The sequence below is a fragment of the Salmo trutta genome, chromosome 16 (assembly GCF_901001165.1).
Source record: "Salmo trutta chromosome 16, fSalTru1.1, whole genome shotgun sequence".
NCBI lineage: Eukaryota > Metazoa > Chordata > Actinopteri > Salmoniformes > Salmonidae > Salmo > Salmo trutta.
In genome coordinates this window covers 46,251,171-46,277,373 of record NC_042972.1, presented here as the reverse complement: position 1 = coordinate 46,277,373, position 26,203 = coordinate 46,251,171, and the positions used below count along the sequence as shown (strand labels likewise).

Below are 26,203 nucleotides of genomic sequence, written 5' to 3'. Positions count from 1 at the left end.
CGGTTTAAGATGAGGGAGGATGATACTTTTTTATGAGCGTGGTCTTATTTCTATTACAATATTGGACAACTGTCATTCATATTACATTCATCTAGCTCAATATAACTTCGATAGGTTTAGGCTACTATATGATACTCACATTTTCCTTGTACCCATCCTGAGGTTGCTACAACCTAGCCTATGAATGACAGTTTACAACGTAGGTGCACAGGTCAGAGAATTATGAGTAAACAAGGTGACAGGCTGTTATGCGGAGTAGAACAGGGAAACCCAAGAGCAGACTCAGACAAGGAGACTGGGATGAAGTAACCAAGGTATTTTTGGAAACACAGGGGGAAGATGGGAAGGCCAGGAGAAGCTCGGGCGGGTTGCAGGAAACCAGGTGCGGCGGCTGAGGCTGGAGCGAGAGGGGTTGGGACAGGGTGAGCAGGTCCAGAGGGGAATCCAAGGGAGCAGTAGAGTGGGGAATCCAGGGCAGAGTAGCAGGATGAGGAGATGTGGAACTGGAGACAGGAACCAGAGTCAGAAAGGGCAAAACTGTAGCGGGGAGGAAAACCATGTCAGGCAAGGAAAACAGGCACAGCAGGATAACAGGATCTAAATAGTAACAAACGGCTAGAAACTTAGACTGACTGAGTAGAGATTACGATCTGGCAGGACTGAGTGGCAGGACTGAGTATTTGTAGAGGTCTTGATTATGGAACAGATTGCAGCTGGTGGAGATTTGCTCTGACTTCAGCACACCTGTCTCCACCCACACACACACACACACAGAGGGAGAGGGAGAGAGAACTGGAGGAGCGGCGGCAGGTCAAGGAAACACAGGATAAGCAGTAGAGGGCGTGGCAGGAGCAGATGTAACACAGACAGCGACGCATGAATTACCGCCTTGCACACTCTTGCCTGCATCTAGCTGATCTAGGGAGTAATCATTAGTCCAAAAGTTGCAAATGAGAGTTTCTATTGGACAAATTCAGCCATGTTTATACCTTTTCGTTTTGTTTGCTTCCGAGTGGCCCAGCCAGAACCTGGACTTGAACCTAATCTAACATCTCTGGAGAGACCTGAAAATAGCCGTGCAGCAACACTCCCCATCCAACCTGACAGAACTTGAGAGGCTCTGCATAGAAGAATGGGAGAAACTCCCCAAATACAGGTGTGCCAAACTTGTCATACCCAAGAAGACTCGAGGCTGTAATCGCTGCCAAAGGTACTTCAACAAAGTACAGAGTAAATGGTCTGAATACATATGTAAATGTGATATTTCAGCTTTTAATTTTTCATGAATGAATTCTAAAAACCTGTTGTTGTTTTGTCATTATGGGGTATTGTGGGGAGATTGATGAGGGGAAAAAACTATTTCATCAATTTCAGAATGAGGTGTCTGAATACTTTCCAAAGGCACTGTAAATATAGTAATACTACAGTATTTATACCATAGTATACTATAGTATTTTTTAATGTGGGTACTTATTATTACTTTGTTTCTTTTTCTTTTTTTACTTTTACTTTCCCAGTTTTGCTTGTTTGGCAACCTCCCTAATGTTTTTTTTCAGAAGTTGTGCCCCTCTTTGTTTCATTGGCAGTAGGACTGTGGCCTTTGATGAACTGTGAGAACCATGATGGCAGGCCCCTTTGAGAGGCCTGGGGAGTTGGCACAGGGAGAGTCCTAGTAATCAAGCCCTCTCAGGCTAAAGAAGGGAGAAGGGGGAGCCTTTGAAATGTCCTTTGTTCTCCAAAGTCAAATTAGACAGTGAGCAGCATGCCATCGAGCAACTTTCCTTACTAGCTGAGAGCAGCATCACTGGCAATTTGAAGAGAAGCCAATAAACACAGGAGCAGAGAGAGCACTGGGGTGTTGTTGATCATTTCCCCAAAGGACATGGTCTATCATGCTTTTGGTTCATTGGCTGTCCAACCAATTGTATTATGCCCTCAAAGCCCAGGTCTTCTGTGTTGTTGTCTTCTCATTAAATCCAAAAGACAAAGGAGTTAATTAAAGATCCCCCAACAAGCTCTGTCATTAAGAGAACAGGAGGTAAGGGATGTGCTTCATGAGAGCCTCACATTGTCAAGTCATATTAATCATGTAGAGACCCTCATTGAGAAAAACAAGCTGGTACTTCTGGTACATTTTAGAACCGATTTCCAACTGGGAAATCCAATCAAAAACACATTCCCTCTTATGCATATTTTTCTTCCTCTATTGTATTGGATAGCAAACTTCAATTGGTAAATGTCATATATTTGTCCAGACTTTGTTTCAGTTTACAGCACTGGGGGAATCCAGAGAGATACACTTCAAGCTGTGTGTAGGTTGAATATAATACAGTCTTGCTAAATCCTATTTGATCCTGTACCATTTGCTTATTTTCATCGACAGGGAGGCAGGAGAAAGCAGTAAAACGACAAAGTGCTGATGGGAGATTTCATTGTGTAGTATATTTATATATTGCTGACTGGACAGACTTGGGCTCATCGATCAATTAATCATCATTGCATGACAGCCATCAATACTCTACCCAGAGCTCTACCCATATCTAAAGTTAGTTTCCCTAAAAAGGTAATTTTGTTGGTGAGCATCCAGTGTCCTCGTTAATGACCTAACTGCAATACTTCTGTTTACAGTAGAATCCAGTAGAATTCAAAATGACAAAATGTGTTTTTGCCCAAGGACATTGTAAAGGAAAGAGGATAGGGAGAGTATTCTCAGAGGAAGATGACACAGAGTAGGTTGTGTGTGCAGCTGAAATGCCAGCCAGCAATGTGACCTCTCCCCATCTGCTTCCTTCTGCCACCTGAGAAAAACACTATAGTAAATACTACAGTAATGTCCGCAAAAACACTGCAGTCCGCAAAAGCACTACTTTTTTAACAATAGTAAATACTACAGTATATAATTTGCATATGCCCTGCCAATTCCTCTTCCCATGTCCCAATTTGTGTCACCCATAAGTGAAAAACCTACATGTCAAGTATAGATCATATTGTGTTACATACAAGTTATAGAAAAGAGCAGAAGCTATACCTACCTACCTACCTACCTACCTACCTACCTACCTACCTGTTATTGAAAAGAGCAGAAGCTCTGAAGCTCCCCAGTCTTACCTACCTACAGGTTATGAAAAATGTGCTCTTTTAATATTTCTCCAGTAGGTTTCCTCACGGAGAAAGCCTCCACTTCTATGTCAAAGATAATAAAACAGAAACACTATAATAAATACTAGTCATGTCTACAAAAACACTACAGTATATGAGTCTGCAAAAAATGAGAGTAAATACTACAGTATACTATAGTCCACAAAAACACTACAGTAAATACTACAGTATACTACAATTCGCAAAAACACTACATTGATTACTTAAGCAATATGGCACGAGGGGTGTGGTATATGGTCAATATACTATGGCTTGCTGTTCATATGCACGACGCAAAGCAGTGTGCCTGGATACAGCCCTTAGCCATGGTATATTGGCCATATACCGCAAACCCCCAAGGGGCCTTATTGCTATTGTAAGCTGTTTACCAATGTAATTAGAGCAGTACAAAAATTGTCATACCTGTGGTACACGGTCTGATATACCACGGCTGTCAGCCAATCAGCATTCAGGACGCTAACCACCCAGTTTATAATATACTATATAGCACAGTTTTCTTTTACTTCAGTATTTATACTATTGTTAATAGTAAATACTACAGTATACTCCAATACTACACTTTAGTCTGCAAAAACAATACAGTATACTATAGTATTTTCTTGTATACTGTGGTATGATTTCTTTCTCTATTTCCTCTCCCCTCCCCATGGGTCTAAGGAACAGATGGAGCACGGTGCTTCCAAAGCCCCATCATTACAGGATGGATTATGTCACTGGCAGGAGCCTTCCATTGTTGTCCATTTGGTGTATCGTTATCTCCAAGGTAACAGGGGTGGCTTCCAAAGCTACATTGTGCCAGGCGTCCCCCTGTTGGAGTGGAAGAGAGGATCCTCGCTCCTTACTCACAGGCTGCTGTCTCCCTCACTCTCCAGCTGGGTTCCACTTCCAACAATGCGTGTTTGTGCTCTTATGATGTGGGAACCACAGGACACTGTTCCCTCATATGGCCATGTTTTTTATTTGGTCTATATTACCTCTGAATTCTAATGTCTCACACACACTTTTCTTTAATGAGTCAGTGATTCATTACATGATGTTCTGGCTGTAAGTGGGTCTCTTTGTTAAGTCTCATAGCGCCACTTACTGCAAAAATTGTAGCAGTGCAATAGTGTGCTTGTGCTAGAAGGCCGCTAGGTGGCGACAATGTAAAACATTAATCATAGACTTTCCCTAAGTCTCTCCTTGGACTGGTGTAGTGCCCTTTCTATGTTGACATTGGGCGTGTTCAAGTGGATCACTTTTGTCAAGACGTTGACCAACGTTGGTCGCCGCCTTTCGAAGTGTGTTGGATTATGGGTATAAAAATTGTCTGACTTGTGACTACATGTCAACTGTATGGCCTTTACAACAACCATGTGATCAAAGGTCATGAACTTTCGACAGCAGTTGACTGGACAGTTGCTCCTCACCAACTGCAACTTAGCCTTCCCTGTAGCTCAGTTTGTAGAGCATGGTGTTTGCAACACCAGGGTTGTGGGTTCAATTCCCACGGGGGGCCAGCACATAAAAAAAAAAAAGTATGCTATGTATGAAATTGTATGAAATGTATGCATTCACTACTGTAAGTCGCTCTGGATAAGAGCGTCTGCTAAATGACTAAAATGTAAACTTGAAGTCGGAACCAAAGCATTGTGGGAGACAACTTTTTTCAGTTTTTTTCTAAGCAAAACGCGCTACAGGCTCCTAAATGGCTGATGTTGCCACCAATCATTGGTTATTATCAATGCATGTTTACTGTTTTGGGTGGATGAGTATTTAGAGCTTAAATACATCTTCATCCTTATATCCTTGCAATCTAATTACATAGGCTACATGTGATCCACATGTGGGGGCAACATTGTAGGTTGGTTTCTGTATGGACCTCGCTTTGTGCACGAGCCTTGTCATGCTGAAACAGGAAAGGGCCTTCCCAAAACTGTTGCCACAAAGTTGGAAGCACAGAATCGTCTAGAATGTTATTGTATGCCTTAGCGTTACGATTCCCCTTCACTGGAACTAAGGGGCTTAGCCCGAACAATGAAAAACAGCCCCTGACCAAACTTTACAGTTGGCACTATGCATTGGGGCAGGTACAGTGGCGGTTCTAGACCATTTCAACTGGGGGGGCCAGTTGTACTGTTAGAGGGGCCAGTTACATTAGACGTTATTGTTGTCATATCGTTTTCTTCACTGCATTGCAGGCATTAGCAGGCAAAAGACCATGTTCATAATCATTCAATAATTTATTTCCATTATAATTTTAATTTGCATTACATATTCAGTATCAGGTCACATCAACTGTATTCTCCGGTTTTTGTGTTTTTTTAGCAAAAAGATCAGCAAATTAATCTAGACTCATGGCCTTTGCCCTCCTTGACTTAATACTTAATACAGCTAAATTGCTTAATCTGTCATCTGACATTGTGGACCTGAGATACGTTTTCACCAGCTTTAGTGCAGAAAAACTCAGTTCACAAGAAGCAGTACTAACAGGGATTGAAACAGCTATCTTGCACAGTTTAAAGAGCTCAAAGAAAACTTCTTTATAAGGCTCAATGAATAATGCCCCTCTACTACACTGGAGGGTCTCTGCATGCCACTCTGTATTTTCCTTTCTAAAATTCTTCTGAACTGATGTAGTTCATGCCCCAAGTCCTCAATATTTGATTCATACATTCTAGTAAATGGAAACAGGGACTTCTCTTTGAGAAACACATCGCTTGTAGGGTTTAGAGTTTGGATGCCATTCATTATGTCACAGTTTTTGTTGGGAACCTTCTGTTAAGCTTGTTGAGCATATGATCTAAAACAGGGTAGAAAAGGGTTGTACGAAAACTGCCCTTTTCTTGTTCTGAATCGGACCTCTGACCCACTGTACTGAGTAGTCTCCATTCAATTGAGAGCTTAGCTTTTTTGGTCGTTTTGCAGGGGGGTGTATTGCAGTACCACATTGCTCAGCTGTGTTCAACACTTCATTCCATAGGTCATCAAAAAATGACTCATCCCTGTAGTCATTCAAAGTTTGAACTAAGGCTTCAACTAAATCAACAGCCTTTGACAGGTCAAGTGATGAAGACTGTAGCATATCTGATAGAAATGTTGCTTCTCCAAACACTTTATGGAGTGTAACAAGGCACACAATGAATTGTAAATCTATCTCTGCAAGCAGACCTCGTGCCTCAACAGATCTGTCACCATTGTGTTCTTGGACTATGTCTTGCAGGACTTGCTTAATGGCAGGTAATCTATTCATAATAGAATGTAGAGCCATATATCGACATGCCCAGCGAGTGTCACTTAGTCTCTGAAGCTCTCTAGGTGCACCTGGGTACATCTCTTTTTGTATGCTAAGCCATTTTTGATGCACATACGACCCAGATGTAAAGACGTAAAGTCTTTCTAGTAAGGAGAAGAACTGTCCTACCTCAGGGACAGCTTTGACTGTATCCACTAAAACTAAGTTTAGACAGTGTGCACTGCAGTGGATGTCAAAGGCATGCTTTGCTTGTTCTTTAAGGCGTGCCTGGATGCCTGAATGCTTACCACTCATAACGGAAGCACCGTCATATGCTTGGCCTACTAGGTTGTTTTTGTATTCAAGACCATGACTTTCTAATATGTGTATGATTTTGTCAGTAAGCCCTGCTGCATCTAGTCGATCAGCCGATTCAAAGTGGAGAAAGCTCTCATGGACAGCTCCTCTGAGATAGTACCTGAGTGCTAGAGATATCTGCTCCTTTTTTTTGTTGTTGACATCTTTTGTTTTGTCTCGTCTTCCATTATGCTAAAGACCTCACTGTCTTTCACTTCTTCAATCATTTTTGTTCGAACCATGTCTGCCAAACAACTCAGAACCTCATTCTGTATCCCTTTGCTTGTATATTTTGCATTATGAATGGAAGTCAACCTTTTTTCCACAGTTGTGTCATGCTTAGCTATTGTTTCTAGGATTGCCATGAAGTTCCCTTTATTATCTGACTCTGCAGACTCATCGTGTCCTCTTTGTGCAATGTTTTGTGTGGCTGTAAGTAGTAGTACTTCTATTGTTTTAATATAGTCCCGATTTTCTTGAACCTGTTTGTTGTGTTCCTTGTTTAGGGCATTTACCAGTGTTGCGTTACTTTTTACAGCTTTCTGATAGTCTCTCCATGTAATCATTGCTTGTTTGTGCCGCTCAGACCTGGCATGAACTGCAAATCCCCCCTCTTTGTAAGTTGCCTTCTTCCAGTTCTTAAAACCCAATTGTGAATCAAATACAGTCTCTGAGACTTTGGGAGGGCTAAAATGCCTGCAGGCGTAACAAAACACAGAGTCAGGTTGTTTTGAATATCCAAGCCAGGGGTGGATATGGTACCAGGCCACCTTGAAGCTCCTCCTCCGGTCCCCCATCAGAGCTCTTTGGGTATATGTTCATCATTGGCTGCACCGGTGGTTCCTCCCGGGATTTGCTGATATCTGCCAAAGAAAAAAATATATAATTAAAAGTATCCATTTGGGTCATTTTTGATATACCATTGCCATCAGGCAACTTCTGAAATCCATCTGATATCTATATCACAAGCCCAATAGCATATTAAATAAGAATTCATTTCAATCACAAAACGACTCATTTCTATACACCATATAAACTGACTAATTACACTGCTTCACAAGTAACCACAGATTTATTCAACATCACAAACCTGATGGTCCACTGCTTGTGGACGCACGAGGCTGCTCTGTTGGTGTCTCACCCTCAGCCTCTACCTCAGCCTCAGTCTCTACATCTGTCTCACTTTCCTGCTCTACCTTCCCTTACTCTGTCTCTCCAATGGACAAGTCTTCCTGCTCTCTCTCTGCAGGCTCTCTGCTCTCTCCACACCTGAACCATCTGGATCTGGATCTGTCTCACTGTCTGCCTTGTCTTTCTCTTCATTTTGGTGAAAACTAAAGAGCAAAAGCAATGGGGACCACGCTTATCAATTCATTTACTTAAAATACCTGACTTGCTAGGTAACTACCCTTTATGTCTAACCGTTTTACGTTACAATGCGTTTACGGAGTGTGGTTTAAGTAAAAACACTCAGCACCATGAGTTTGTTGATTATATATTTTATCCTTTTTCATGCTGCCACAAAGTAACAAACGGCCAGGTTAAGATAAGCTGATCTAACGTTACACTTCTGTAATGCATTTAATACAAATACAACATATTAACAATTTTACTCACCTCTATATTTCCTTCTTTGTGCTTGAACTCTAAAAATGATTTCATACTCCACTTCGGAATGTCTTACAACTTCTGAATAGAAAAAAACTTGCAGATGCATGTGGTTGTGTTACTGCCTAAAGCCGCAGCTGTTGTGTTCCGCCTAAAGCCGTCCCTCTAGAAAATGTGTGGGTTAAATTAGTGTTCCACGTTGCCACTGTCTAATAACGGATGTAAAAAACGAACGACACCAAAAATGTGTTATGTAAAAATTATTTCATACTCCACATTTAACGGGGCCACGAGGGGGTCCACAATTGTTGTCACAGGGGCACTGGTCCCCCCTGGCACCCCCCCAGAACCGCTAGTGGGCAGGTAGCGATCTTCTGGCATCCGCCAAAACCAGATTTGTCCGTCAGACTGCCAGATGGTGAAACGTGATTGATCACTCCAGAGAAGACGTTTCCTCTGCTCCAGAGTCTAATTGCGGAGAGCTTTACGCCACTCTAGCCGACACTTTGCATTGCGCATGGTGATCTTAGGCTTGTGTGTAGCTGCTCGGCCATGGAAACCCATTTCATGAAGCTCCCAACGAACAGTTATTGTGCTGACGTTGCTTCTAGAGGCAGTTTGGAACTCGGTAGTGAGTGTTGCAACCGAGGACAGACATTTTTAAAGCGCTACAATGTTTGTCTATGGAGATTGCATGGCGGTGTGCTCGATTTTATTCCCCTGTCAGCAATGGGTGTGGCTGAAATAGCTTAATCCAATAATTTGAAGGGCTGTCCACATACTTTGTATATATAGTGTATCTTGTTTTTTTGCATTGTACGAGTCTCAATCCTTCGCCTCCGTCTATGTCGCACTTCCGCATCTGCGGTGAATGGTGACAGAGCTAGAGCCGTGTTTGTCAGACCATCCCTTAAAATCGGACTCCTCACAAAATTGTCTGTAGCGTCCGAACGGTTTTTCAAACCCCTCTATGGATAGACATGATGCTGTTCTCCGTTTTGCTCTACGACCCCTACAAGTGTCTTCGAACCCTCGCCAACTTCTGTCTGTAGCGTCCGAACAGTTTGGGCTACACACAAATATGTGAAAATGTGAGACTCACAAGAATATGTAAGGCGGTTGTTTTGCTCTAGGACGCTCACAAGACTCGTCTAAGTTCCCCCGGTACCATGTATGGACGTCTGCATGGAGACTGTTTAGTGACAAAAATAATGGACGTGTAAAAAAGTATAATTTTTTTTATTCCAGATCTATCTTACATCTCTCAGATATAGGACAGACACTTCGTAACAATGTGTTTGTATGGGCTAATAGTAGTAAGCCCAAATACAATGTTTAATCAAATGATTTTTGTGTATATTTTTTCATACTTCAAGAGGTCTTAAACTTCAAAATAAAATAGCATAATGACCCTTGGTATTACCTTCTTAAAACAATTCCATATAGCTTAGTAGAACGCCCCATAACTTATGGTTTAATAAGGGGTTTAAAGGGGGCGTGTGTATGTGTGTGTCTCAGTCACCAGATATCAACCGAATTGAACTCTTACAGGAGATTCTGGAGCGGCACCTAAGACGCCGTTTTCCACCACCATCAACAACACACCAAATTATGCAATTTCTCGTGGAATAATGGTGTCGCATCCCTCTAATAGAGTTCCAGACGCTTGTAGAATCTATGCCAAGGCGCATTGAAACTGTTCTGGAGGGTCATGGAAGACACTATGTTGATGTTTCCTTTATTTTGGCAGTTACCTGAAGATCCTCATTCAGGGTGTCTAAACTATTTTCTGCCAGTTGGTGGCAGTACAGTATCATCACCAGACATCACTTAGACATTCTGGATGAAATGGAGAGAATACAAAAGAGGCTCACTTCTAAAGCTGGTGTACTGCCCCACTATACAATTTTATTACACGTCTTTCTCTTTGAAGATTTGCACCACTGCTTGCTAAAAGAAGCAGAGCTATGCTGGATTGGATGCTATTAAGGATTAAAACACTTTTATGTGGGATTGAAAAAACTTTTACTCTGTAACTATCTCCTCTAGCCAAGTTAAATCCTCCAACGCCAATACCTTGACTGGTTGTTATTTTTATTTTTTTATTGGTCTGATTACCTTTGTATCTTATAAAATGTCAGTCCCCTTTTCATCTGTCTCTTTGGTTTCAGTATTCTCCAGAGAATGTCCAGGGGCCAGGATGTCACATAGACCCCAGTGAGGTGATTCTTCCTGGATGCTCCTGCTACACCCACTCCTGCCAGAGAGAGAGCTCCTCCTGCCTGCAGACATATGGACAGACATACGACAGGCTGTCACCAGGACCAGAGGAGATACTGTCAATTGTTACTGCAGGCCTATGCTTGAGTGTAACGCCTTGTGTGGCTGTAGTGCGGTCTGCAGGTAACCGGGTGGTCCAGAGAGGCCTGGGGCTCAGGTTGTGTGTCTACCCCACAGAGGACAGGGGCTTGGGGGCGCCAGCACTGGAGCCAATTTCCTGTGGGACCTTTGTGTGTGAGTATGCTGGGAAAGTGCTCGGCTTTGAGGAGGCCAGGCGTAGAACGCTTGCACAGGGGCCTGAGGACAACAACTACATCATTGCTGTGCGGGAGTATGCTGGACAGGGCCCAGTTAATGTGACCTTTGTGGACCCTATTGTGGTTGAGAATGTGGGGCGATTTCTGAACCACTCCTTCCAGCCCAACCTGTTCATGGTGCCTGTCCAGGTGCACTCCCTGTGGCTCAGTTGGTAGAGCATGGTGTTTGCAACGCCAGCATGGTGTGTGCAACGCCAGGGTTGTGAGTTCCATTCCCGCGGGAGGCCAGTACAAAAAATACATTTAAAAAATGCATGAAATGAAATGTATGTATTCACTACTGTAAGTCGCTCTGGATAAGATTGTCTGCTAAATGACTAAAATGTGCCCAGGCTGGCCCTGTTCACTGGCAGGGACATCACCCCTCAAGAGCTCACATTCGACTATTCAGCGAGCTATAGCAATACACACTATGGGTTGGTTCAGAGTGACCCTGGGACAGAGGCCAGTGGGACAGATACCCTCCAGAGGAAACCATACCGCTGTGGTGCCCAGAACTGTGCCCAATTCCTGCCACTGGACATATCTGTTCTCAACAATTAGATAGAGGAATGTGGTTATTTGTTTCATATCTGTAAGTTGATGTTTTGTAACTTGAAGTGATCATGTTGTACTGGAAAGGAGAGACATTTGCACTGAACCCTTGCTTTTTTTTTATTTTGGTCGAATCCAACTCTCCAGTTCTAATGTACGTGTTATTTTATTCAATGTAAATTCTGCACCCAGTGTGTCAGTTCTGTGCTAACAGCGTCGTCCATCATTGTAGATAAAGATGGTTCTGTATGACACATCAGTTGCTCCACCTACACAGTCTGCTGATGTAGTCATCCTGTCCGTACCAGTGTGCCATCCATCTGGATTAAAGGGGCAATCCGGGATTGCTCCATTTTGGACTCATGTAACCATTGATTCTTGAATAATATAACTGATGGGGTAAGACAGCTTCAACTGTCATACCCTATCAGAACCCAAAATATAAGCTTGTTATACTGTAATTTTAAACATGCACTGCTTCAAAACATGGTTAAAAATCTCATCCCTCAGCTGTTAACCAGAACAAGTGTCATGGTGACCGCTTTGTTGTTTTTCTAAATCCTGGATTGACCCTTCTATGATGATGACCCCCCCCCCCTCCCCCTGTTCTCTCACGATTGCCAACTATCGTGAGAGAACTGTCCCCAACTCCTTTCTGTTGGATGGCATCGCTGGTCTGATATAGTACTTGTGCTATGTGGGGCACGTCCCACCAGACCTAGCTATCGAAACACTTCAGTCCCCAAGTCTCATCGTGCCCTGCCTGGACTGTAAGTCCTCGCCCGACAGCAGATGAATCTACCAGATCTTTATGCCAACTGTCTGATATTGACTACAGTAAAAGACGGTTATGGCTTTTTAGTGGTATGTATTATACTAGGGTTTCCCAAACTAATTGTTCTTGCCCTAGCACTACACAGCTGATTCAAATAATCAAAGCGTGATGATTAGTTGGTAATTAGAATCAGCTGTGTAGTGTTGGGGGGGGGGGGGGTACGGATGGACGTGCACCCAGGGGTGGCCCAGGACCGGGTTTGGGAAACCCTGTATTATACAAATCATGTGTGCTCCTAGATTGGCGATTGGCTTTAAATGTTGTATGCAAAGGTATTTCTGTGTCAATAGAGATGATCCCCACATCCATTTAACCTTCAAAGATACAGAGCATAGAAGTCATGGGTATCTTGTCTTCATCCCTCAACTTTACAATTCTCTATGTATTTCTGTATTCTTTCAACACAGTGCCCCCCTTGAAGGTATCTTCAGCTTTTCATTGGAGCCAAATCTCCAGAGGTGTGAGACATTAAGAAGGGCCGGAGGGTATTTCAATATAGTAACGGGTCTTATTCCCCTGCCACGGGAGGGGCCACTGTGTCCCACTTTACTGTGACCATTCTTAAATGAGGCCTCTCTCCTCTCAAATGTCCCCACTTCCAGTCTAGACCCGCTTTCATACCAGCTGCTTATTAATATCCACATTTGGGTTAATTAGTAGAGATACCATGGCGTGTTCAGTCCAGAAATGAGACCAGCGCTCCAGTCACGTTGTGGGGCTGGGCGGGGGTCGAGCAGAGCGGCTCTACCACTAGGTGCTCTCATTTCACTTCACCCAGGTTAAAGCGTGGGCGGAATTGGCACATATTAGACCAGCTTATTGGTCCTAAAATGAAATCTCTGCCCAGCCGGGGCACCAGCCAGGCAAGCTTTAAGAACGCGCCCATCCTCTCTAGCATGTTGTGGAGATGGTAGGCCTCAGTCAGTGTCAGAGAGAGAGAGATGAACTATAAAGGATGTTATGCATCAACCTACATTTTCTCAGCTCTATAATGAGGGTTCCCTTTGCTCTATATGTTTAGTTTGTTATGTTTGGTTCTGGTTGACCATGGGAATGCTTCTTCTGCCATTCCACTCCTATCAGAGGTGGCACAGTATATCAAACACCTGTGACCACTGAGATTTGTCTTTAATCAAGGTATCGGTCAGGTTGGTCTGTGACAGCAGGTGACAGCAATTTTTTCATGAGGAAGCATTTTTCTTTCGCCTAATTCTGTGTCTGAGCGTTCCAGAACATGTCGAAGCAGAGACCTAATCCTGTTTGTAATACTTGATTTATGTCATTTTGTGAGTAAGCAAGCGACCCCTTAAATCCCTATGGCAACAGCATGTGTGTACAGTAGGCGATTGGACAGCAGGGTTGTGTGCGTGGTTCAGGACAGGCAGTCTTCCACACACACTGTTCAGGACTGGAGCTGGAACTGAGTGCCTCATTCCCAGAACAGTCACCTAGCAACCAGCACTTAACCACATGAGGTGAACTTCCTCATGGTTATTGCAGTGGGCAGCTGCTACAGCACAGCCTTGGTCACAGTCACACCAGTCGCAACACTTAAGACGGACAGACATTGATTGTAGACTACAGTATGTTATGCTGTCCTTCTATGCTACGACTACAACATGAGTAATACCTGTACCATTTCTTTTTGACCTCGAAAAATGTCTACGGCCAAAAGTTTTGCTCAAAATGTCTTCTAAAATGAGTGTGTCATAGCCTTGAACTTTTTCTTGTCCTAGATACATATATAGCGTTAGATACTGGATATTTATTGATCTAGTTCATCATGAATCATTTTGAGAGTTTAGGTCTTTAATACTTCAAATGAGAAAGATGATGAAAATAATAACTTGACTGGCCATAGTAAGCTCCATACGTATAACCAGAAGAACATTGAAGCCAGTGTGGTGGTACTTTCTTGTGTGTGTCCACTGACACAATGTTTCGCCAGTGCCTGTTCCACTGATGCCAGGTTAATAAAAGGCTGCTATGATAGAGACATGATAGAGACAACAAGTAGTGGGAGTATAGAGTCTATTTCAGAATGGTCAGTCAGAAATATGGTCTGGCAGCCTGTCATTACTGAAGTGGAGCACCTCTCTAATGAAGGAACAGATGTCATTGCCACCGAACTTGGGGCCAAAAAATAAATAAATCAGGTCAACACGGATAAAAGAGATTTGTTGGTGCCATATCTAATTTAAAGAAAATTGTTCCAATAGTGTTATGGTTTTTTCATGGAGTTGGAGTTGTTTTGTAGCTATTTCTATATAGATATTTGACAATAATCGCTGCACTGCTTTCACGGAGTTGGGGATGGGTCATGACCTGATTGCGCTGACACATTGCTCCTCCATCTCCACTCCCTCTATGGATATAAGGTAGTCCGAAAACGACATGGACCGCTGGAAAAACATAGCATATAGATCATGCTCCAACAGTCTTCCCAGCACAGACCTGACTAACGAGACATGCTGTGCGCGGTCAGCAGAATAGACCAAAATGTTGTCTATATAAACCACTATGCCCCGTCCCAGCATGTCCCGAAACACTTTGTTAATAAAGGCCTGGAAGGCTGAAGGAGCATTAGACAGGCCAAAGGGCATGATGAAATACACGTAATGACCCATGGTCGTGGAAAAAGCCAATTTCCATTCGTCACCTGCACGAATGCACACCAGATTGTATGCGCTCCTCAAGTCCAGTTTTGTGAAGTACTGCGCCCCGTGCATTTGTTCGATGATGGTTGGGATGAGGGGTAAAGGATAGCTGAACTTAACGGTGGCTTTATTCAGAGTTCGATAATCAATGCAGGGGCGCAGTCCCCCATCTTTCTTCTTCACAAAAAAAAGCTTGAGGAGGCTGGTGACATAGAGGGGCAGATTAAACCCTGCTGGAGGCTCTCCTGTACGTAGGTCTCCATGGCCTCGGTCTCCGTTTCGGTGAGGGAATAGACGTGTCCTCTCGGGAGGGCTGCATAAGACAGCAGGTCAATGGCACAATCCCAGAGGCGATGAGGAGGCAGGTGTGTAGCCTGGGTCTTCGAGAAAACCCTGTGCAGATCCTGGTACTCCTCCGGTAAATCCACTTGAGGGGTGTGGTCCGGAATTTCCACCGTAGTGGTGTTGACAGACACTGAGAGACACCTCCCCTGGCACTCCTGTGACCAACCCAGCAGTCTCCTCTTGGACCAGAAAATAACAGGGTTATGCCAACTCAACCAGGGGAGACCTAAAACAACAGGGTGCGTGGGGGTGTCTATAATCAAAAAGGTGATCTGTTCTAAATGAGTGTCATGGATCAGCAGAGAAACGTGAACTGTGATGTGATGTATGAGCCCATTCCTTATTAGACCATTATCCAGGGCTCGAACCGGAATGGGTGACTGTAGGGGAACCAAAGGGATGCGTAATGCAGTGGCCAGTGCGCTATCTAACAGATTCCCGGCAGCTCCGGAATCAATCAGAGCTAACGGGAGTGAGGGGTTAGGGTATTCAGGGAATTTTATGGGAAAACCCACTGGTTGAGTTGACAGAAAAGGAGGGAATGTCTTGCATCCTGCCTGGGTTGGAGCAGCGGAATTCTCTGGCTTGTCACCTCCTCACCTATTTGTGGATAGAGGGCAGGTCAGGGAAAAATGACCCCTTTCTCCACCATAGGAGCAAAGGCCCAGATTCCTCCTTCTCCTACACTCTGCCTCGGGCAAACGTGCAGAGCCCACCTCCATCGGCTCTGGCCACGGAGCAGGTGTAACCATGGGCTCCGGATACCACGCAGGTCTTCATCGGGACAGCAGGAGGTTGTCCAACCGGATCGCCATGCTGATGAGCTGGTCGAGTGACAGGTTGTCATCACGGCAGGCTAACTCCATTTATACCTCCTCCCGCAGTCCGCAGCGGAACACGGTGACCAGAGCGACTCGTTCCATCCGGTGGAGGCCGCGATGGTCCGGAACTCCAGGGCGAACTCAGAGGCGGTCCTAGATCCCTGGCGTAGTCAGAATTGGTGCCCCCCCCGGCCCTCTACAGGATGATCAAACACCGAGTGGAAGAGGAGGGAGAAGCGCTCGTAGGACTCGACCTCGGGTCCACCCGTTTACCAGACCGCGCCACCCCAGTCCAGGGCCCATCCGGTCAGTGCCAAGATGACGGCGGCAACCCTGTCTCTCCCGAAGACTGCCTCGGTGTAGCGAGCAAGGTACAGGTCGCCTTGCAGAAAGAATCCCTTGCATCTCGCTGGTGCACCGTCAAAGCGCTCCGGGAGGGACAGTGGTATTACGCAGACTGGCTCAGATGGGATGGAGGCAGGTAGTGGTGGTGTGGGGGCTGGTGCCGGAACCGGTGATGGAGGCTGGAGGCTGGAGGGACTGTACATCCCCCTCCCAACGCGGGATGGTCGCCAGCAAGTTGTCCATAGCGCTGCCGAATCTGGAGAGACAGTCCTCGTGATGCTGGACTGTCTCTACGATGGTCGCCAGCTCTGCTTTTTCCGCCCTCTCAATTTACAATGGGTCGATCATTCTGTCACGCTGCATAAGGATGGGAGACAGGCGCAGGAATACGTAATAGTTTTTTTTAATTCCTTACCCAAAACAAAAGAGCAAGGCGCAAACCTCTAAATAATTCACGGGATGAGACCCGTAATAACAAGTGCACAAAAATACACATAGCACCAAAAACCGAATAAAACAGAGCATGGGTACTCACAAGACCAACGGACATACTGTAGGACAGTGATCGACAAGGACGATGGGGAACAGAGGGCACATATATAACATACTAATCAGAGGGAATGGGAACCAGGTGTGCGTAATGAGACAAGACAGTCCGGGGTTGGTGGTGATGATCCAGTTCAGTGACACCTAGAAGGCTGGTGACGTAGACCTCCGGAACTGGTGAACGGAATGAGCAGCAGTACCGGGGGGATCCGTATCATTGAACCAAACTCCCCACCTGAACCTGCACACCCATTGGGTGTTTTCTTTCTAAGCTGTAACAATCCTATTACCAATATTCTCTCTCACCACTACAGTCAGTGACAATCTCTGATAGTACAACATGTTTGGTGATTCAATGGAACATCGTTGTCTGATTTTTGCACACATTAACTTGAGTTGAATTGTCCCTGTTTTGTTAAAAGAAGTGTAATCTAATCTATTCATGGAAACATACATACAGTGGGAGAGTAAGACAGATACGTGCATGTATAGTATGTATAAACATGGAAGTGAAAGCATGTCAGTAGCTCTGTCTGGTTAGTTGCCAGACTGAATCCAAAGGGATTACCTGCTGTTAAAGGGTATTACTGAAAAGGTGTTAAAAGGGGTTCTGTGGGTTAAATAGGTGAGTTCATCATCACCCCTGCATGGCTCTCTGGGCGTTCTCCTTGTTCAAGGTAGGTGCTCCTTGGTACAGTCTTCACACTCTTGAAATATGTATCATTAAATGTAATTGAATCGAACACCACCTGGTAGACAATTTGTTCTGGTACATCTCTATTATGCTGAAATCAAGAGATGAGTTAGTATTTTAGTCTGGTATGACAATACATATTATGAGCAGAATGAATATCCCATGATATCAAGCATGTAATCTCCCCTCCTTGAAGTGATGGGTTGTGTACTTCCTTTGACCAAAGATGCAACTAAATTCTAATTTCCTGCAAAGAATAATGTGTAGAAAAATACATAAGATGGAAACATCATTTTTCACACTTTGAGAGCAGCAATAGAAGTAATAGCACCAACCACTAGGCCTAATTAGAATGTCTCTGTAGCTAGTTTAATAAGCACATTTCCATAGGGGACTGCAAGGCCATTATAATGGCATAATTGTATTTTATTTTTAGTGAGGAAGAACTCTACCCTGTAGGGCACAGCACCAGTTTCTGTTCTTTTGACAGCAGGACCCAAATGAAACTGAACCAAATAAATACAAAAATGAAATAAAAGAACCCTAGACATGTACTTTGAAGAGAGGCGAGGGCAGTGATCTCCATGAGAACATGTTATTAGACATTTTAAAAGCAACCATATGTTGAATCTTTTGGCCATAATTTTTTTTTTATTCAAGTACTCATCCTACATTTTCTTAACTTAAATTATATTTTAATTTTTTCTCCCAACTTCTTCATAGTAACTTCTGTCCTGTTTCTGTCTCTCGCATCTGCATGGAACTAAATTCAAAACCCAGAAACCTGTCTGTCCGCAGGCTGCTGTCCTACAACACACTGGCCAACAGCATTTGAAACATCAGATTTTATCAATGGGTGCATTCTACTTAATCTGGCATTTATTTTTACTTTTCCGGCTTGGTTGATGGGATGCAAATGAAGGGAGGACAGGGAGGAGAGGAAGTTGCTATGAGAGTGCTCAGTACTCCCATGCAGGAAAGGCTTATACTGTACTGTAGAGTGGGGTACTTCTGAGATAAATAAACCAGCCAGCCATGACTGTTCTTCCTCTGTCTCACTGGGATCTGATCCTACAGATGGAAAAGATATAGCTGGTTACTTACCTTGAAATGAGATACATTTTGAAAAACAGAACACTTGACCCAGCTTTCATATACAGTAGCTTACTGTAAAACAGTGGTCATCAACCTTTTCTGAGTCAAGATCACTTTCGGAGTCAGAATGCAAGCCGATATCTCCAGTACCATTCAATTTAGTTTTTTAAACATGGCTTAAAAAAATATAAGCTTAGGCACATTAACCACTAAAACAGTTCTGGAGCAATGAGGTTTGTGCAATGGGCTATAGGCTTAATACATTATAACTGCATATTTGCTAGGCTTGAATTGCCCTGTCAATTGTTCTTCTCAGACCATTTTGAAACTATATTTTAAAAAATCTGGTATAAGATCACACTTGTAATACACTATATATACAAAAGTATGTGGACCACTTCAAATTAGTGGATTTGGCTATTTCAGCCACACCCGTTGCTGACAAATTATAAATTCGAGCACACAGCCATGCAATCTTCATAGACAAACATTGAGAATAGAAAGGCCTTAATAGAAAGCTCAGTGACCTTCAACATGGCACCGTCATAGGATGCCACCACACAATCTCATAGAACTGGACCACCGAGTACTGAAGCGTATTGCACGTAAAAATAATTTGTCTACCGAGGTCCAAACTGCCTCTGGAAGCAACGTTAGCAGAAAAACTGTTCGTTGGGAGCTTCATGAAATGGGTTTCCATGGCCGAGCAGCCACACACAAGCCTAAGATCACCATGCGCAATGCCAAGCTTTCCGGCATTGGAAAGCTTGGCATTGGAAACGCATTCTCTGGAGTGATCAATCACGCTTCACCATCTGACAGTCTGATGGACGAATCTGGATTTGGCAGATGCCAGGAGAACGCTACCTGCCCCAACTCATAGTGCCAACTGTAACATTTGGTGGAGGAGGAATAATAGTCTGGGCTGTTTTCACAGTTCAGGCTAGGCTCCTTAGTTCCACTGAAGGGAAATCTTAACACTACATAATAGAATGACATTCAAAACGATTCTGTGCTTTCAACTTTGTGGCAACAGTTTGGGTAAGGACCTTTCCTTTTTCAGCATGACAATGCCCCCTTGCACAAAGTGAGGTCCATGCATAAATGGTTTATCGAGATCGGTGTGGGAGAACTTGACTGGCCTGCACAGAGCCCTGACCTCAACCCCATCAAACACCTTTGGGATGAATTGAAATGCCGACTGCGAGCCAGGCCTAATCGCCCAACATCAGGACTCGACCTCACTAATGCACTTGTGGCTGAATGGAAGCGAGTCCCCGCAGCAATGTTCCAACATCTAGTGGAATGCCTTCCCAGAAGAGTGGAGGCTGTTATAGTTGCAAAGGGGGGACCAACTCCGTATTAATGCTCATGATTTTGAAAGGAGATGTTCAACGGGCAGGTGTCCACATACACATTTTGGTCATGTAGTGTATCATTTGTTATATTACTTGTGAGGCACACCTGAATGAGCATAATAATTCGCTTTTTTGATTTTACTGGACTGATGACCTGCATCTGATGGTCAGTCTGAGGGGAGGAAGCAGCGGTGAGGCTGCTAATCACACAACTAACCGTCCCTCCGCTCACCCTCACTTTCGTTGGGGACACAGTCTTTTTTTGCTGTATTCGTTGAGTCTCTCTCGTCTCTAGGTTTTAAAAGTTTTTAAATCTCACAGTATCAACTTTGCTGTGCGTTTGAGGTTTCTTTTTAAAGTCTGTGGCTCGAGAAAACTGTATAGACACGATCTGAGCTATCTGATTGGCCAGCGGTAGGCCTATAGGTGCGCTTGATTTGCTTTCTGGGCCTGCTGGTTAGGTGGAGTTCTACCCTCAGACACATTAAATGGTTCAAAATAGGAACACTTTGGCTTCACAGCGCTATGCTGCTGAATCAAGTGCACCTACTGCCAACAGCGTGAAAAAAATGTAAGAAAAAGGAACACAAGGCTTTATCGTTTTTTACAGAAGAGTTTTGTGGTCGACTGGAGATCGACCAATCAATTACGATCGACCGATTGGTAAACACTGCTGCAGAAGAAAGGTAGTGTTGTGTTAACCCATAAGAGTCTAAGCCCTGTCTACGCCGGGAGTGGGGGGAGGGAGCAACAGGTCAGCACCTCAGGAGACAGGAGTCAGTTGGCTTTTCATAGCCGATCATTGAGAGTATCTCTACCACTCCTGCTGTCTCTAGAGAGTTGAAAACAGCAGGTCTGGGACAGGTAGGACGTCCGGTGAACAGGTCAGGGTTCCATAGCCGCAGGCAGAACAGTTAAAACTGGAGCAGCAGCACGGCCAGGTGGACTGGGGACAGCAAGGAGTCCTCATGCCAGGTAGTCTTGAGGCATGGTCCTAGGGCTCAGGTCCTCCGAGAGAGAGAGAGAAAGAAAGAAAGAAAGAAAGAAAGAAAGAAAGAGAAAGAAAGAAAGAGAGAATTAGAGAGAGCATACTTAAATTCACACAGGACACCGGATAAGACAGGAGAAATACTCCAGATATAACAGACTGACCCTAGCCCCCCGACGCATAAACTACTGCAGCATAAATACTGGAGGCTGAGACAGGAGGGGTCAGGAGACACTTTGGCCCCATCCGATGATACCCCTGGACAGGGCCAAACAGGCAGGATATAACCCCACCCACTTTGCCAAAGCACAGCCCCCACACCACTAGAGGGATATCTTCAAACACCAACTTACCATCCTGAGACAAGGCCAAGTATAGCACACAAAGATCTCCGCCAAGGCACAACACAAGGGGGGCGCCAACCCAGACAGGAAGACCACGTCAGTGAAAATAATAGCATACTCTGAGTTGTCCTTATGTTAGGTCCTGATGTGGCTATGCCAAATGGCTGCAGGCTACACTAATTCATTTAGCAGACAAGATTTGATATTATTTTATAGTATGAAGAATACAATTGAACAAATCTGAATTTGAGGGAGTGCGCACATGCAGCTATTGTGTGTTGAGCGCTTAACAAATAAATACTGTCGGTACTCCTATATGCTTAATATAGAGTTATTATTACTTTCCTTGTTCTACAAATGTTGGACTTTATGTTTTGATTTGTAATACATTGTAAGGCTGCATGATGAGACTCTAACAATGATTTGAAAAAAGTAGCTTGAAAGGCATAAGCTCTGCTTTGTTTTTTTTGTGCAGGCTGTACACACTTCAATAGTCTCTCATTCACAATTTGACAAGCACTTGATAATGCCTTGAATTTCACGGCAGAATCCCCTTTGTGGCCGTAATGCACCCTAAAAAATCCATGCCTTGTGCGGGCTGGAGTGCTGAGTTGTGCCCTTTTCCCTAAGTGCTGCACAATGCGAAGCACCTCTCATTCGCATGGCTCTCCATCATGTGATCTGGTCTTTCTCACAGGCTACAAGTGAAGATAGACACATCGTGGACGCATCTGCGTCCAAGGAGCATATTGAAAGAACTGTCCACACTTATTTTTCATCAGCCAATAAGATTAGTTGGCCTAATGAACAGCAAAAGCACTAGTTTATGTCAATCTACCATCCCCCATAGTACAAAAGTCGACCTATTCTATTCTGTGGAATAAATAAATATTCCGAACATAGTCTGGGACAGTTGTGGGGTGCAATAGATCCCAAAATAATACAGCCACTAGCATAAAAAAAACAATTTTACACTACGTGGCTGACGCAACAGATCAGAACGTTTACCTTAAAATTGATAAACCATTAGGCTATTTCTTCACATTATAAGCGCAGCAATGAACACATGGCAGTAGACTATAAGCGCGAATGTTCCATTAGCGGCAAAACACCATTACCAAAAGTGACCGCGAATGTGACTTTGCATGTCATGCTTTTATTATAAAGGTGCATTTTTATGGTGAAAAGTTTCTCCCCAAACTTGAAGCTCATGAGCTGCTTATGTAAGCCAGTTAGGCTCTAAACCCCTTGTAACGTGGATGAATGTGCTTAATTTTAAGAAGCTATTTGGCCACTTTAGTTATGATACAAACCTTTTCAAAACATATAGGCCTATGAGTTACATGAGGTGTGCGTACATGTCATCTATGCACTTAAATAGTGAATGAATGGAGGACGCTTTTACTGTGGTTCACTTTCATGCGAGCCAGGTAGTCTATACTCCTGTTGTAAAGATAAACAATGGCTTAACATTAGGAAAGTTGAGAAATGTAGTAGGCCTAGTCTATAGAAAGCTGATGGGATCCTCCTCGTTTTAGTACAGGCCATCACTGTTTTCTCACGCAATTGCATAGCCTATAGAAATGTGGCGCAACATGAGCTCATGAGGTGTTTGATTGGATTTTCGATACATTTGCATTGATGTCAGAGTGATTAGAAGGACAATCGAGTGCTGAGTACCAGGCAGTTAGCAAGTTTGGTAGCCTACTAATGACCAGCAGCAGCATCAGAGCTTGGAGAAGCCTAATTACCGTGCGGAACACAGTGACCAAAGCCGACTCGTTCTCACCTTTACACAGAGGGGTAGGACAAACCTTTCGGACGCAACAGACAATTTTGTGAGAAGTCCAATTTTCGGGATGGCTCATGGTCTGACAAACACTCTCTAGCTCTGTCGCCTTTCATTGCAGATGCGGAAGTGTTATATAGGTGATGGCGGGGGATTAAGATGCATCCAATGCAAAAAAAAATGATAAAGTGCATTCGGAAAAGATTCAGGCCCCTTTACTTTTCCCACATTTTGTTACGTTACAAACTTTTAAATTCCTTCATCAATCTACACACAATACCCCATAATGACAAAGCAAGTTAAGACATTTTTGCAAATATATAAAGAAAAAAATAACTGAAATATCACATTGACATAAGTATTCAGACCTTTTACTCAGTACTTTGTTGAAGTAACTTTTGCAGAGATTACAGTGTCGAGTCTTCTTGGGTATAACACTACAAGCTTGGCACACCTGTATTTGGGGAGTTTCACTCATTCCTCTCTGCAGATCCTCTCAAGCTCTGTCAGGTTGGATGGGGAGAGTTGCTGCACAGCTATTTTCAGGTTTCTCCAGAGATGTTCGATCGGGTTCAAGTCCGGGCTCTGAATGGGCCACTCAAGGACATTGAGACTTCTCCCGAAGCCACTCCTGCGTTGTCTTAGCTGTGTGCTTAGAGTTGTTGTCCTGTTGGAAGGTGAACCTTCGCCCCCAGTCTGAGGTACTGAACACTCTAGAGAAGGTTTTTATCAAGGATCTCTCTGTACTGTTCTCTGTTCATCTTTCCCTCAATTCTTACTAGTCTCCCAGTCCCTGCCGCTGAACTACATCCGCACAGCATGATACTGTCACCATGCTTCACCGTAGGGATGGTGCCAGGTTTCCTCCAGATGTGATGCTTGGCATTCAGGCCAAAGAGTTCAATCTTGGTTTCATCAGACCAGAGAATCTTGTTTCTCATGGTCTGTGAGTCTTTAGGTGCCTTTTGGCAAACTCCAAGTGGGCTGACATGTGCTTTTTACTGAGGAGTGGCTTCCGTCTGGCCACTCTACCATAAAGGCCTAATTGGTGGAGTGCTGCAGAGATGGTTGTCCTTCTGGTAGGTTCTCCCATTTCCACAGAAGAACTCTAGAGCTCGGTCAGAGTGACCATCGGTTTCTTGGTCACCTCCCTGACCAAGGCCCTTTTCCCTAGATTGCTCATTTCGGCTGGGCGGCCAGCTCTAGGAAGTCTTTGTGGTTCCAAACTTCTTCCATTTAAAAATGATGGAGGACACTGTTGTTAGGGACCTTCAATGCTGCATATATTTGTTGTTACTCTTCCCCAGAGCTGTGCCTCGTTAAAATCCTGTCTCGGAATTCCTTCGACCTCATGGCTGTGTTTTTGCTCTGACATGCACTGTCAACTGTGGGACCTTATTATTACTTACAGTGTCTTCAGAAAGTATTCATACCCCTTGACTTATTCCATTTTGTTTTGTTACAGCCTGAATTCAAAATGTATTAAATTGATTATTTTTCTCACTCATCTACACACAATACCCCATAATGTGAAAACATGTATTTTGAATATTGTGCAAATTTCTTGAAAATGAAATAAATATATATCTCATTACACAACATTTGAGGACCTAACAAAACAAAAACTGACCTCAAAACAGCTTGAATACAACACCTTAATGACCCGTGAACCATAAAATGCACTAACTAGACTTAAACAGAACTATTACGAACATGGGATAAGGCAGGCAGTTACTTGACTGGCAAATAAGAAGGGAGGAAGCGAAGAGAGACAGATTCAATTACATTGCCTCGTACTGTTGTAGTCTAGAGCTCTAATGTGAACTTGACATTCAAGATTATTTATGAGAACCTACATGTCTGAAGGAGGTTTGTCAGAAGTGATGCAGGAGTTTCTGGATAGAGTAACATTAAAGTCCTTGACTAATGAGGACAGAGATAATCTGGAAGAGGTAATTACATTTCGGGAGGCCATTTTTAGCATTGTGTGGGGGGAAGGCACCTGTGCTGGATGGATTTTCCATTGCTTGCATTTTACAAGGCTTTCCTTCCCAAGTTAATTGAGCCAATCTGTAATATGTTCAGCCATGCAATAGTGACAAGCAAGCTACCAGACAATCTACAGCTATCACTCATTACTATATTGCCTAAGCCAAGGAAAGACCCCACCCAATGCAGCTCCTATAGGCCCATATCCACACTTAATACAGACTATAAAATCTTGCTAAACTCATAGCCCATGGACTCGACGGGGTCTTACCAGGCCTGGTTAATGTAGATCAGACAGGCTTGGTACGAAACCGATCGTTGTCAGACAATATTACGAGATTATTAAATATGTATTGTGTGGAGGGTAAACAGGAGCCTGTAGTGATGGCTGCGTCTCATGCCTCTCAGGGAGAGCTCTGGAGTGGGCAAACGCTGTGTGAAGAGAGGAAGACGCGGCGTTGGACCACTTCCAGGAGTTCGACTGTCGCTTCCGGGCCGTCTTTGACCATCCGCCCGAAGGAAGAGCAGCAAGGGAACAACTCTTCCATTTTGAGGCAGGGAATGAGGAGCGCCCAGGAGTTCGCGCTGGAGTTCCGGATCTTGGCCGCCGGAGCAGGATGGAACAACAGGGCCCTCATCGACCACTATCGATGCAGCCTGCGCGAGGACGTCTGACGGGAGTTGGCCTGCAGGGATGTCACCATTACCTTGACCAACTGGTGGATCTGTCCATCCGGTTGGATAACCTGCTGGTCACCCGTGGACGTCCTGAGGGGGCTCTGTCGGTTCCATCTCCCAGCACTCCCGCTCCGGTGCCCATGGAGTTGGGAGGGGCTGCGCATAGGGAGGCTGGAGGAGGAGCCTTCACGTGCACCATCTGTGGCCGCAGAGGGCACACTGCCGGTCGGTGCCGGGTTGGCCCCTCTGG

At 44.2% G+C, this 26,203-nt stretch overlaps 1 long non-coding RNA gene, 1 other non-coding gene and 1 pseudogene across 2 annotated transcripts; 2 read left to right on the top strand and 1 right to left on the bottom strand.

Annotated features, from left to right (window-relative positions):
• Positions 1 to 3,126: 3,126 nt before the first annotated feature.
• Positions 3,127 to 3,179, top strand: LOC115151215 (U7 small nuclear RNA). Its single transcript, XR_003867233.1, has one exon. It is a non-coding gene; the product is annotated as a U7 small nuclear RNA (small nuclear RNA).
• Positions 3,180 to 5,362: 2,183 nt separating this feature from the next.
• Positions 5,363 to 8,500, bottom strand: LOC115150861 (uncharacterized). Its single transcript, XR_003867165.1, has 2 exons — positions 8,348 to 8,500; positions 5,363 to 7,593 (listed from the first exon to the last, which is right to left on the bottom strand). It is a non-coding gene; the product is annotated as an uncharacterized LOC115150861 (long non-coding RNA).
• Positions 8,501 to 9,507: 1,007 nt separating this feature from the next.
• On the top strand, positions 9,508 to 11,832 carry LOC115149825 (histone-lysine N-methyltransferase SETMAR pseudogene; annotated as a pseudogene).
• Positions 11,833 to 26,203: the final 14,371 nt, after the last annotated feature.